This window comes from Cupressus sempervirens, chromosome 7 (genome assembly GCF_028749045.1).
Source record: "Cupressus sempervirens isolate cs-2001-9-10 chromosome 7, ASM2874904v1, whole genome shotgun sequence".
NCBI classification, from domain to species: Eukaryota; Viridiplantae; Streptophyta; class Pinopsida; order Cupressales; family Cupressaceae; genus Cupressus; species Cupressus sempervirens.
In genome coordinates, this window is record NC_143124.1 from 520,366,304 (window position 1) to 520,379,996 (window position 13,693).

Here is a 13,693-nt window from a genome sequence, read left to right on the forward strand (position 1 = left end):
CCATCTTCATATTAAATTATGAGAAGTAAGAGAATTGTCATTGTCTGAATTATTCTTAACTTTTAACCTTGACTATATTAGAAGAGTCACATGTGTGTACTCCCTCTTTTGTTTGATTTGCAAGAGCTTGAGTCTTGAGTGGCTCTAATATGAGTTATCCATCAACTTTAATGATATCAACTAAAAGAGAGATGATGCTTATGATATCAAAGACATTTTGAGTGTTTAGAAGGATTTAACTAAGAATAAGATGAATCTAAATGCTACATTGCACTTTACATGGATCTGGACGCATAGGCAAGGCACGTAAAATGTTTGATAAGATGCCTCAATGAAACGTGGTCTCGTTGAATTCTACAATTGCAAAATATTCACAAATGCATTTGTTGAATTTCAATTTCAAAACTTCCAATCCAATGCAATTGGCTGCTGTAAAGCCAAACTCCCATTTTAGGATAGGCAGCGATTATACTGGCAGAGATTGTGGACTCTAGCTTTATACAGTTGATTACATTCGACTGAAAGTTTCTACATCCTTTCTAACAACAACATTTTTTCTTTTCTTTTTGCATATAATGCACTTGGCATGATTCAACGAGAGCACATTTCATTTAGGTACCCAATCAAATAGTTCAGGTGTCTTGCTATGCTTCCACATGTGTAACAAAGCTCCCATTATGGCACAGGCCAGGAGTACGTCTGATAACTCTCCAGGTGGGAACCCTGTTTATTGCATATAGAGATATAATGGGCTAGAGAAACTGTTTTAAATTATATATACGGAGATAACTCTCCAAGTGGGTCCTTGGGAAGAAGTTTGGCAAGATCGCTTCCTCTTAAAACATTGTTAATGAACAAAAACAGAGGCCGGTCGGAAAAATCATCCAAGAATGATGGGAAAACCATTCTACCAGTTTCATTGTCAGCATAATGTGTGTTCATTATTATTGCCATAAAGAAGTCATACAAAACTTTCTCTTGCAGCTTTCTGAGACCTTTCTCTTTACAACCTTGTTGGATATCGATTCTGCTGTTAAGTGAGTGAAGCCTCCAAATACTTTTCTTCACCTGATTATTTGTGATCTATATGATCCATATATGCTGATTCTATCTATTGTAAACTTAATTCTTTCCACGTTAATAAAATTCTGCGTTTCTCAGTGTGGATGTAGCTATGATTTGTGGTGAACTACGATAAATCTATTGTGTTTGTGTGTCTTACTGTTCTGTATTTTCATTTGTACTTTCAGGAATTATTTTCAATTAGTATCAGAGTTTGCTATCAATTTCGATGACCGAATTCTGAAGTCATGGAAGAATCAAGAGTGCAGAAATTCTCACGACAGAATTTCAGTCTATGGAAAATTCTCATGATAGAATTTCGATCTATGTAAAGTGCAGATGCATTCATTATTAATTATGCAAGATTTTGTAGTAGCAATAGGAAAAACGAAAAAGTCAACCTCTATGACAAATGATAATTGGAATTCAACTAATGAAAAGACAATGGTAGAAATTTCTCTTTCACTATCTTGTAAGAACTAAAATTCTCTAACGATGCCACATACGCAAAACAACCATAAAATGCAAAATCTAAAAGTTGAAAAGTCAAATGCTGACTACATATGCACAAGTACTTGTTCCCATTTATACATAGTTGAAAATTTTAAATACATCGACATTCAAATGAATTACAAAGGTGAATCATGTTGTCATTAAATTTTGTAATTGGCATAATTAATGTCATTTGTAACTAATACGAATTTGACCACATGTTAGTACGACAAATGCATATAAATATTGAAATATACTTATAAATACGTCGATCTTATGTCACAAACTATGTCTACCTACATGTCGAACATAAGCATAGCATCGGTATATCATATGATATAAAGTGTGCTATAACATAAAAGTATAAAAAAGAAACATGTCACTGGACCTTTTAGCCCATCTGCATGTAACTCAATCCCCAAGCCATCAAATCTCAATCCATTTGCTATCATGGGACGAAAGAGTGACTTAGGCATTTTTACCGACCAACCATGGAGTGGTTAACTCTCTGAGGTTCTCTGGTCAAGAAGAACTACCCGACCTTGGCTTGAGTAGGCTAGCAACTCGGCACAATTAGATCAAAAAGATCTGGTGCAACCATGTGATCTAATCTACTTAAACATATGTCTAGTGGGTAACATACACACAAATGTAAAAGAGGGAAAAATAAATAATTAACCTTACATTTCAAACAAATGCATAATTGTTCTACCGAACTTGGCCAAGCATCATAACCAACAAAATGTAAAAGATTGGTAGGTAGCATTTAAGGAAAAACATCATAAGTTTTCCTATTAGTTCTACCCTCCCCTTTATACCCACATTTGACACCCTTCCTTAAGATCAAAAATTTCTAAATGGATAGAAAAGTAAAAATAAATTAAAAACATCATTTCTTCCATATTTTCTTGATAAACCATGTAACCAACATTTTATGAAATATCGTCATGAACAGGAGAATGCATTACCTGAAAGAGATACACATACAACCTTCTAATAGAACATTGGAAATGAGCTACAAATAACCCATTTAAATTTATTTGAAAATTAGATCCCTTGATTTTATCTATAAAATTTAATATCGATACTACAAATACACTAAAAAATCAAAACAAAACTAGATTTTTATGAATTTAAAACATGACCAGACATTAAAAGCTTTATATACCTTCCAATACACAACTTAATAAAAGTATTACTAATTTTTTTTTAAAAATTTAAGAATTCAAGTAAAGGCTAATCTCCTAAATTCTATTGGTACTGGTAAAGGGTCACGTCTCCAATAGTCTGGAAAACACTTTATCAAACTAAACAATGATTTCCAAATTTCTTCACTATTTCCCTAAAGCTGAACTAGCTCACAATTCCCCTTATTTGGTATTGAAAATTTTATTCTAAATAAAGTAGATGCTAAGGCCATCCTGTTTAAAAATCATTTACCAAAGGATAATTCAAGTCATAAAAAAATTTAAAACTTGACAACCATTCTAGTAAATCGCTATTTTCAGCAGCATTGAAAATGTTTCCATAACAAAACTTATTTATTGTACTTACAAGGTAAGCTAGAAATCAATCTTTTATAACCATGATCACTTTCCATAAACAAAATCGATCTTCTCTCAATCGATCATTCTTTGTTCAGTTTTCCTAAACTATATGTCATTAACAAAGACAAATTTCCATCAAAAGTATGAAATGAAACTACCATTTTACATTCATAAGGAAGAAGGGAGAATGATAGTTTTCTTGTTATAAGGAATGTCATCGATAACCTGTGTGGTTAAAAATAAGACAATTTGAATAGTCGCCCCAAAGAAAAGTAGAACAAGCAAATGAAAAAAAAACACATCAAACTTTTGAAATAGGAGGGTTCAACCCAACGGTTGTGAAGGAATGCTTGAACAGAGGAAAATAATGTCGTTTGCTTGATACATACATGCATGCATGCATATATATATATATATAGCTAAAAAATCGTTCCAAAAATAGAAAATATTTTATAATAAAAAAATTTTGAAATGATTTTTCCTCATATTTCAAAATTATAAGGTTTTCTTAACATTATGAAATTGATAACACAGTCAAGTAAAGTAACATAGGAACCTGATGCAATTCCACAGATTCTTCACAATTTATTCTTTCACATCCACCACACTCACCATTCCAAACTTGAATAAGATTTTTCCTCTTTTTCTAGTTCGTTGTCTTTTCCAAAATCGAGTCTCCATTTCAATGAGTTCCCTAATTCTCTTAGGGTTCGTTTGGTTCATGGAATTTAAAAAACTAGGATTTCAACAAACCTTGGTTTAGCCAAATCAAGATTTTGCAAATCTTCATTCTGATTTTTGGTATTTTACTTAAATAGTTTGTTTCACTCGGAAGATGCATGTGAAGGCACATTTTTATGTGTTAGCTTGGAGTTGAAGGCAAATTTCAAAAGGTAGTCCAATCTATTGCTTTTACACTCCTTAAAAAACATAACTAGGTTTTGATTTTCAATTCCTACTTGCTAGTGGGAAGTTGGAGAAGTTGGTTTCAAGGAAAAATTGGAAGTCCAGTATGCTAATTCCATTTTGCCAATTTTGAAACAAATGCAAAAAATTTCAAATTTGGATTTTGAAAAATCCAATTCCTGCCATCTTCTAGAAACCAAACATACCCTTAGAGAACTTGTTTTCTCCAAATTGTTGTTCCTTCTATTATGTTATTGACATTATGAACATTAAATTAAAATCATTGGTTTTTAATTTCATTTCCCACTGATTTTGGAGAGTAACTCCAGTTAAGACTATGGATGAAGAATTCACTCTTTGTTCTATTAATTAACAATAAATTCCTCAACTAACAACTATCATCATTTCAAATTTGAGCATGTTAATTACTCATTGAAAAATTAAGAGCATAACATTTTATTTTAAAATATAAATTATAATATTTCAAAAAAATAGACAAATCTACTAATTGTTTTCATAACTCTATACATGTAAAAATTTATATAATCAAACTAGATGTAAAATCAAAGCAAATGACTTATTCAAAATAAAATAAATTAAGTGTGTGTGTGTGCATACACTAGTCGATCCCATACCAACCCCACCAAGGAGCTCAAATCCTCTACCTCAACCACCCTTTCGCCTTTAGTACTTGCACACTCACAAACTTGCATAGGCCAAAGCATCAATATTGCCAACATAATAATAAGATTACATCATAAAATCAAATATGATATCTTATAACAGAATTCATGATCTCATTAACATTTAATAACATGAATTATAAAATTCATCATTCGTTAATACCAAATTCATACATTATTTAAAAGAGCAATCATTTTCATAATCTAATCACAAGATATAAACATGTAAAATACAACCAAAAACATTAACCAATATGTCGCTAACACACAAATCAAATATATAATGACTATCATAATGACAAGTAAATTAAATTACCCATCTAATAACATCGACAAATAAAAGTCTAATAAGAGTCTACAATGTATTCAACTCAAGTCAAGTCATAACATAGTCAAACATAGTCTAAGAGTCAAACTCACAACATGTCCTAATAAATATCATGTCGAAAAGTGAGTCATGACATCCCTCCCCACTAGGAAGAGACATCGACCTGATGTCCATCAATATCCAATGATCAACATAACATAAAATAAACTACAATAGCAATATAAAAGTACTAATCTAAGTAAAAAGATGTAGAAAAGATGAATGCATATCATCAACATCCTCCCATGTAGCACTGTCAATAGAGAATTGGTCCCATTGGACCTTATACTGCAAAATGTCTCTATCACACACTCAGATAGTGCACTCATCCTTGAGGCAGGTAGGTAACACCTACACCATCCCCTGATCTTGAACTTGCAAGGCATGCCAATAAAGAATATGAGACACACAAGGATGATATGACTTCAACAACAAAGCATGAAATACATTATGGATATGGGCTAGAGCTATTGGTAGAGCAAGTCGATAAGCCACATGATTTATGACCTCCAAAACATCGATCAATCCAACATATCTTGATGTAAGCTTAGAAGACTTGCCGAAAGAGATTGAACTCTAATGTAGATGCACATAGAGGAACACCTTGTCCCCCACTTGAAACCATCTAAAAGTATTCTTTATAAGCATAAATCATAACCACATTTTCTTTCATCTCTCTTAGCATCTCAAGATCAATCACAATTTGATCCTCCACTCTATCCCAACTGATAGGTGTGTGACATTTATGCCCATAAAGTGCCTCAAAAGGAACCATCCCAAGAGATGCATGATAAGAATTATGATACATGAATCAACCAAAGGAAGTTATTCTTCTCATTTCCACTAATGATCCATGAAGTACATACCGAGTAAATCCTCTACAACTTGATTTACCCTTTCTATCTAACCATCAATTTGTGAATGATAAGCAATGCTAAAATTTAACTATATCCCTAATGAAGCATTCGAGGTCATCACAATGCTGCAATTTAACTGTGTCCCCAATGAAGCATTCAAGGTCATCCAAAACCTTGAGGTCATTCTTGTGTCCCTATCATAAATGATAGTCTTAAGTACACCATGTAACCTTAACACCTCTTGCACAACTTCTTGGCCAACACTAGTGATCCATCCTTCAAACTCCCAAGTATAAAATGTGCAACCTTGGTCAACTTATCGACCACAACTAATATAACATCATGTCTCCTCCTAGTCATAAGTAGACCTTGTATAAAATCCATAGAAATCACTTTCCATTTGTACTTTGGTATATCATGAGGGTAAAAAAATCATGTTGGATGAATATGCTCAACCTTAACTCAACCATCTTAGTCACTCCAAGGTGACCCGAATAAGGAGTACTATGCATTTCCTCCATCACAATTTTCCTCAACCCTACACTGTCAGGAATATACATATGTTGTTGATATCTTAAAAGACCCTTTGTGTCAAAACTGTATCCATCAAAATGGTGATAAGATGGATCAGTGTACAAAATTGTTTTAACCATCTCATAATGGTCATCACCTATGAGGTTTTCTACAACATGCTCTCTCAGTCGTGTTCTAGTAGTAGATATAGCAGACATATGCCTTCTCCTACTGAGAGCATCAACTACTATGTTCTCTTTACCCTTTATGAACTCAATACCAAAATCATACTCATTAAGGAATTCAAGCTAATGCCTCTATTTGGCATTCAAATTTGGTTGAGTGAAGATATATCTCAAACCCATGTGATCTATTTTCAGCTCAAAAGGTTTACCTATCAGATAATCCCTCCACATTTACAAAGCATGAACTATGGCAGCCAACTCAAGATCATGAGGTGCATAGTTAACCTCATGTTGCTTTAGCTTACGAGATTCATAAGCTACAACTCTACCTTCTTGTATCAACACTCCACCTAAACCATTGCCTGAAGCATCGGTGATCACGGTGAAATGCCCATTCGGATTGGGAATCACAAGAATAGGAGCAGAGGTGAGCTTCTATTTCAATAATTAAAAAGCCCTCTCACACTCATCAATCTACACATATCTCTTTCCCTTCTACTATAATGAGGTAATAAGTGTTGCAATCTTCAAAAACCCCTCTACAAATTTTTGATAGTAGCTTGCCAAACCCATGAAACTCTGAATTTCACTTATATTTTGTGGAACTGGTCATTTAAGAATAACCCTAATATTAGAAGGATCTACTGAAAGTCCTTTAGTGGTGATGATGTGTCCAAGATAGTGAATTTGTTTATGATAAAAAGTACACTTGGTTAGCTTTGCATACAACTTCCTATCATGAAGACATTGCAAAACAATGTGCAAGTGTTCCTCATGATCCTCCATAACCTTTGAATAAATCAGAATATCATCAATGAAAATCTCAACAAACTTATCCAGACAGTCTTGAAACACATTGTTCATTAAATTCATGAATGTTGTAGGTGCATTCATAAGACCAAAGGGAAAAACCATAAATATATATTGCCCATACCATGTTCTAAAAGTTATCTTAGCTATATCTTCATCCCTGATCTAGAGTTGATGATATCCAAATCGTAGATCTATCTTTGAAAATACCTTACCTCCCTTCATCTGATCAATAAGCTCATCTATCTGTAGAAGTGGACATCTGTTCTTTATGGTAACCTTGTTCAACATCCTATAATCAATACATAGACGCAAGGTTCCATCCTTCTTGACAAAAATTATAGGTGCTCCCCACAGTAACACACTTGGACGTATAAACCCTTTGTCCAATAGTTCTTGTAATGGTACCTTTAGCTCATACATCTTGATGGTGGTCATCTTCTAGGGTGCCTTGGATTGAGGGCTCTGCACCTAGCTTGATATCTATAGATAAATCAAACTCTCTTTTGGTAGGTAGCTCGAGTAAATTCTCAGGGAAGACATCTCAAAACTCCTATAATAATGGGTAATCATCTATGGAAGGTATAAGATCTTCAAGATCCTTCACATGTGCAACATAAAGTTGAAATCCTTTCCTTTTAGCCTTCTTCAGCTACATAGCTCAAATATACCTTAACACTATCGGCCTCTTAACCTCGTTTACCACTACTAGATTCCCAAAGTCATCCAAGCATTCTACTAACTTATACTCACAATTTACTAATGCCTTATTCTTAGTGAGCCAATTAATGCTAAGAATAACATTGTATGACCCTAGTGAAGCTACATATAAATTGACTTGCATGTGAAAAGTTGCAAGTTCTAACTCACTACAGGATAGACATTTCTCTACTCATCACTCTACCCAGCTTCCATAATCAACTAACCAAGGGTTACCCATAAAACCACCTCTAGCTGGAAGTTTAGGCACTACACTATGATCAACAAAAGACTCTGTAGCACTAATATCAATCAAAATAGAAACTTCACAACCATAAAGCTTACCCCTCAACTGTAAAGGTGCTTCCTGGAACTTTCCCTACCTATGGTCCATAGTAGCATGAATTTGGTGTTGAACCTTTGGTCCATTTCTAGGTGCATTCTACTAAGGACATCTATCCACATAGTGATCATCCCCACATACAAAACACCCATCATGAGGTCTTGATTAAGTTGCTGATTTATCATTCATGTTCCAGTTCCTGTTATTATTACCACTATTTTTCCTATTGTTGTTACCACCTCTACCCCTGTTTTGTCCTGGAAATTTATGTTATTATTTTTTTATTCTTCTTTCCCTTTCCTTTCATGTTCTTCATTTTTTGTCAACCTCCTTGCAGCTTGTTATCTTAAAATTTTCTCTTAAAAAATTGACTATTGAAGGTTTTTACTAGAGTTGAATTTTTCAATTATTGTTCCTATTTCAGTGCCTTCTTCAATGCATAGTCCATAAACTTTGGCTCATGCATTTCCACCTCATTATAGATCTTTGAATGCAACCACATGAAAAAAATTTGAGTCCTACACAAGTCATCATTTTGATATTGAGGAATGTATTTAACTAGATGACAAAACCATTCATGATACTGTGTGACTGACATCACTCCTTGAATCAACTTATAGAACTCTTATGCCTTCTTATCATAAAATAACTGAGGCAAACATCACTTTCTAAAATTCTCTAGGAAGTCCTCCCATGATATCTCACTATGCTATAACTTCTTCTCAGCCATAACATTTTCCCACCATGTTGCCACTTCACCAATCAGCTAAAAAGTATACCATACTGCTCTGGATTTGTCGATAAAATTACGAATATGAATATAGTTTTCCATGGTAGCTATCCAAGATTCCACCTCCTCTCCTAAATTCTTACCATTAATGATAGAAAGTGTGACCTTCTTGAGGTCCTTACTGAGATCTTCTATGATTTCGACCCTATCATGAACTAATCTAGCTATCCTATGATCAACTTCTTCCTTCTGTTGCACCTCATTCATTTGATCTTCCTCTTGTTTCCTTTGAGCCTCAAGCATTTGGTCCTCCTCTCTCTTCTTTCATTCTTCTTCATGCTAATGCATAGCTTCCCTGTGCTCATCCTCCTTAGCATGTCACCCTCTCATGGAATTTTCAATGCCATCCATGCACTATCCCTGCTAAGTGAGGAGTGCCATCATTTGATCCACCCTTTGGTTTTTAGGCTCATCTTGAGGACCATTGTTGCTTCCAACATTATTTCCTCTAGGAGAATACATGGTGATAGATTACACTAGTACCAAGAGTAGACTTCACAATATTAGCATTAGTAAGACCTTATGTCCTAGTGTTAAACACAACTTTGATAACACATAAAAGATTTGAAATTCTCTAACAATGCCACATACACAAAACAACCATAAAATGTGAAATCTAAAAGTTGAAAAGTTAGATGTTGACTACATATGCATAAGTACTTGTTCCCATTTATACAAAGTTGAAAATTTTAAATACAGCAGCATTCAAATGAATTACAAAGATGAATCATGTCGCCATTAAATTTCATAACTGGCATAACTAATGTTGTTTGTAACTAATTTAAATTTAACCACATGTCGGTACTATAAATGCATTAAATTGAACTAAAATATATATATAAACACATCGATCTTATGTCACAAACTATGTCGATCTACACGTCAAACATAAGCATAACATTAGTACATTATATGATATAAAGTGTGCAATAACATAAAAGTACCAAAAAGAAACATGCCATCAAAAATTTTAGCCCATCCACATATAGCTCAATCCCCAAGCCATCGAAGTGCAGTCAATTTGCTATCATGGGACATAAGAGTGGTTCAGGCACTTTTACCACCCAACCATGGAGTGGTTAGCTCCACGAGGATCTCTAATAAGAAGAACTACCTAACCCTAGCATGTGTAGCCTAGCAATTCGACATAATTGGATTAAAAAGATTTGGTGCAGCCATGTGATCTAATCTACTTACGCTTATGTCTAGTAGAAACATACACAAGGATGTGGAAGAGGGAAAAACAAATAATTAACCTTGCATTTCAAACATATGCATAATTGTTTTACCGAGCTTGGTCAATCATCATAACCAACAAAATGTAAAAGACTGGTAGGTAGCATTTAAGGAAAAACATCATAAGTTCTCCTATCAAGTCTACTCTCCCCTTTATGCCCACATTTGACACCACTCCTTAAGATCAAAATTTCCTAAAAGGAAAGAAAAGTACTTTTTTTAAAAACATCATTTCTTCCATATTTTCTTGATTAAGCATGTAACCAACATTTTATGAAATATTGTCATTAATAGGAGAATGCATTACCTAAAAGAAAAATACATACACCCTTCTAATAGATCATTGGAAATGAGCTACAAATAATCCATTTAAATTTATTTGAAAATCAGATCCCTTGGTTTTAACTATAAAATTTAATACCAATATTACAATTACATTAAAATTTTAGAAAAAAATGGATTTTTATGAATTTAAAACTTGACCAGACATTAAAAGTGTTATATACCTTCCAATACACAGCTTAATCAAAGTATTACTATTTTTTATTAATTTGTTTTAAGAATTCAAGTAAAGGCTAATCTCCTAAATTCAAAATTTATAGTTATGAATTTTTGCTATTGGTACCAGTAAAGGGTCATGTCTCCAACAATCTGGCAAACACTTTATCAAACTAAACAATAATTTCCAAATTTCTTCACCATTTCCCTAGGACTATCCTATTTAAAATTCATTTACTAAAAGATAAATCCAAGTCATAATTTTTTTTAAAAGACTTGGCAACCATTCTAGTGAATCCCTTTTTTCAGTAGCATTTAAAATGTTTCCAAAACAAAACTTATTTATTGGACTTACCAGGTGAGCTAGAAATCAATCTTTTATAACCATGACCACTTTCCATAAATGAAATTGATCTTCTCTCCATCAATCATTCTTTCTTAAGTTTTCCTAAACTATATGTCATTAACAAAGAAAAATTTCCATAAAAAATATGAGATGAAACTATCATTTTACATTCATAAGGAAAAAGGGAGGATGACAATTTTCCTGTTATAAGGAATGCCATCAATAACCTGTGAGGTACAAAATAAGACAATTTGAATGATCACCCCAAAGAAAAGTAGAACAAGCAAATGCAAAAAAAAAACTTTCAAAATAGGAGGTTTCAACCCAATGGTTATGAAGGAATGCTTGAACAAAGGAAAATAATGTCATTTTCTTGATACATACATACATACATATGTAGAGTTTATTCTTTATTGTTTCTTTCCAAGCCTTCTACATGCACCCCCACAGAACCTTATAAATAGTAGGGGGAGGGCAATAATAGCATTAGATCGATGGCCAAACAATAAATTCCATTAGATTCATATATATATATATAGCAGACAAATCATTCCAAAAATGGAAAAGATTTTGTAATAACAATTTTTTTTCAAAGAATTTTTCCTCACATTTCAAACTCATAAGATTTTTTTAACATTATGAAATTGATAACACAGTCAAGTAAAGAAATAGAGGAACCTAATGTAATTTCACAAAATCTTCACAGTTTATTCTTCTACATCCACCACACTCACCATTCCAAACTTGAATAAGATTTTTCCTCTTTTTCTAGTTTGTTGTCTTCTCCAAAACCGACTCTCCATTTCGATGAGTTCCCTAATTCTCTTAAAGAACCTATTTCCTCCAAATTGTTGTTCCTTCTATTATGTTGTTGACATTATGAACATTAAATTAAAATAGTTGGGTTTTAATTTCATTTCCCATTGATTTTGGAGAGTAACTCCAGTTAAGATTGTGGATGAAAAAATCACTCTTTGTTCTATTAATTGACAATAAATTCCTCAATTAACAACTATCATTTCAAATTTGAGTATGTTTAATTACTAATTTAAAAATTAAGAGCATAATATTTTATTTTAAAATCTAAATTATAATATTTCAAAAACAATAGACAAATCTACTAATTTTGTTCATTAGTCTATACATGTAAAAATCTATATAGTCAAACTCGATGTAAAATCAAAGAAAATGAAATTTTCAAACTAAAATAAATTAAGTGTATGTGTGTGCATACACCTGTCAATCCCATACCAAACCTATCGAGGAGCTAAAATCCTCTATGGCATTAACCATTCTTCGGCCTTCAGTACTTGCACACTCACAAACTCGCACAGGCTAAAGCATCAATATCGCCAACATAATAATAAGATTACATCATAAAATAAAATATGATATCTTATAATGGAATTCATAATCTCAGTAACATTTAATAAGATGCATTATAAAATTCATCATTCATTAATACCAAATTCAGACATGATTTAAAAGATCAATCATTTTCATAATCTAATCACAAGATATAAACATGTAAAATACAACCAAAACAATAACCAACATGTTGCTAACTCATAAATCAAATATATAATGACTATCATAATGAAAAGTAAATTAAATTACCCATCTAATAACATCGACAAATAAAAGTCTACTTAGTGTCTATAATGTATTCAACTCAAGTCTAGTCACAACATAGTCAAACATAGTCTAAGAGTCAAACTCATAACATGTCCTAATAAATAGCAAGTTGAAAGGTGAGTCATGACATATCTCAAAATGTATCGTTCAATATAACAAATGAAAAGACAACAAATGCGGTATCAGGCAAGCTTCAAAGCATGTATAGAACAACATCTGCTACAAACAAAATTTTCATCACGAAGAAGCTTTACAAGTTAAAGATGAAGGATGGAACAACGATGTCAAATCACATAAATGAATTAAATACTCTTTTATGTCAAGAAAACTCCACTTCTATGGTTCAAGATGATGAAAATAAGGCTATAATCTTGTTGTGCTCCCTATTGGACAATTAAGATGGTGTAGTAATGTCAATCAACACTTACGTTATTGGCAAAAAGAAGCTAGTCTATGATGAAGTAGTAGCTACTTTTCTTAGTGAGGTTATGAGAAGAAGTAAGAACAATTCCTCATCTGACGAAGCCTTGATAGTGGAGAGCACCAAAAATAGAGGTAGAAGTCATCATAGTGGCATAATTAATTACAATAGTAGATCTCAATCAGCTAGAAGATCGCATCCCTGGAGTATGTTGAGAACTGTGTCTCAACTTTGCAAGCTTTTTCAAGAAACCTCTAGAAAATTTAGAAAATTCTAGAATTTGTTTGTGGTAGTTTTCCACAT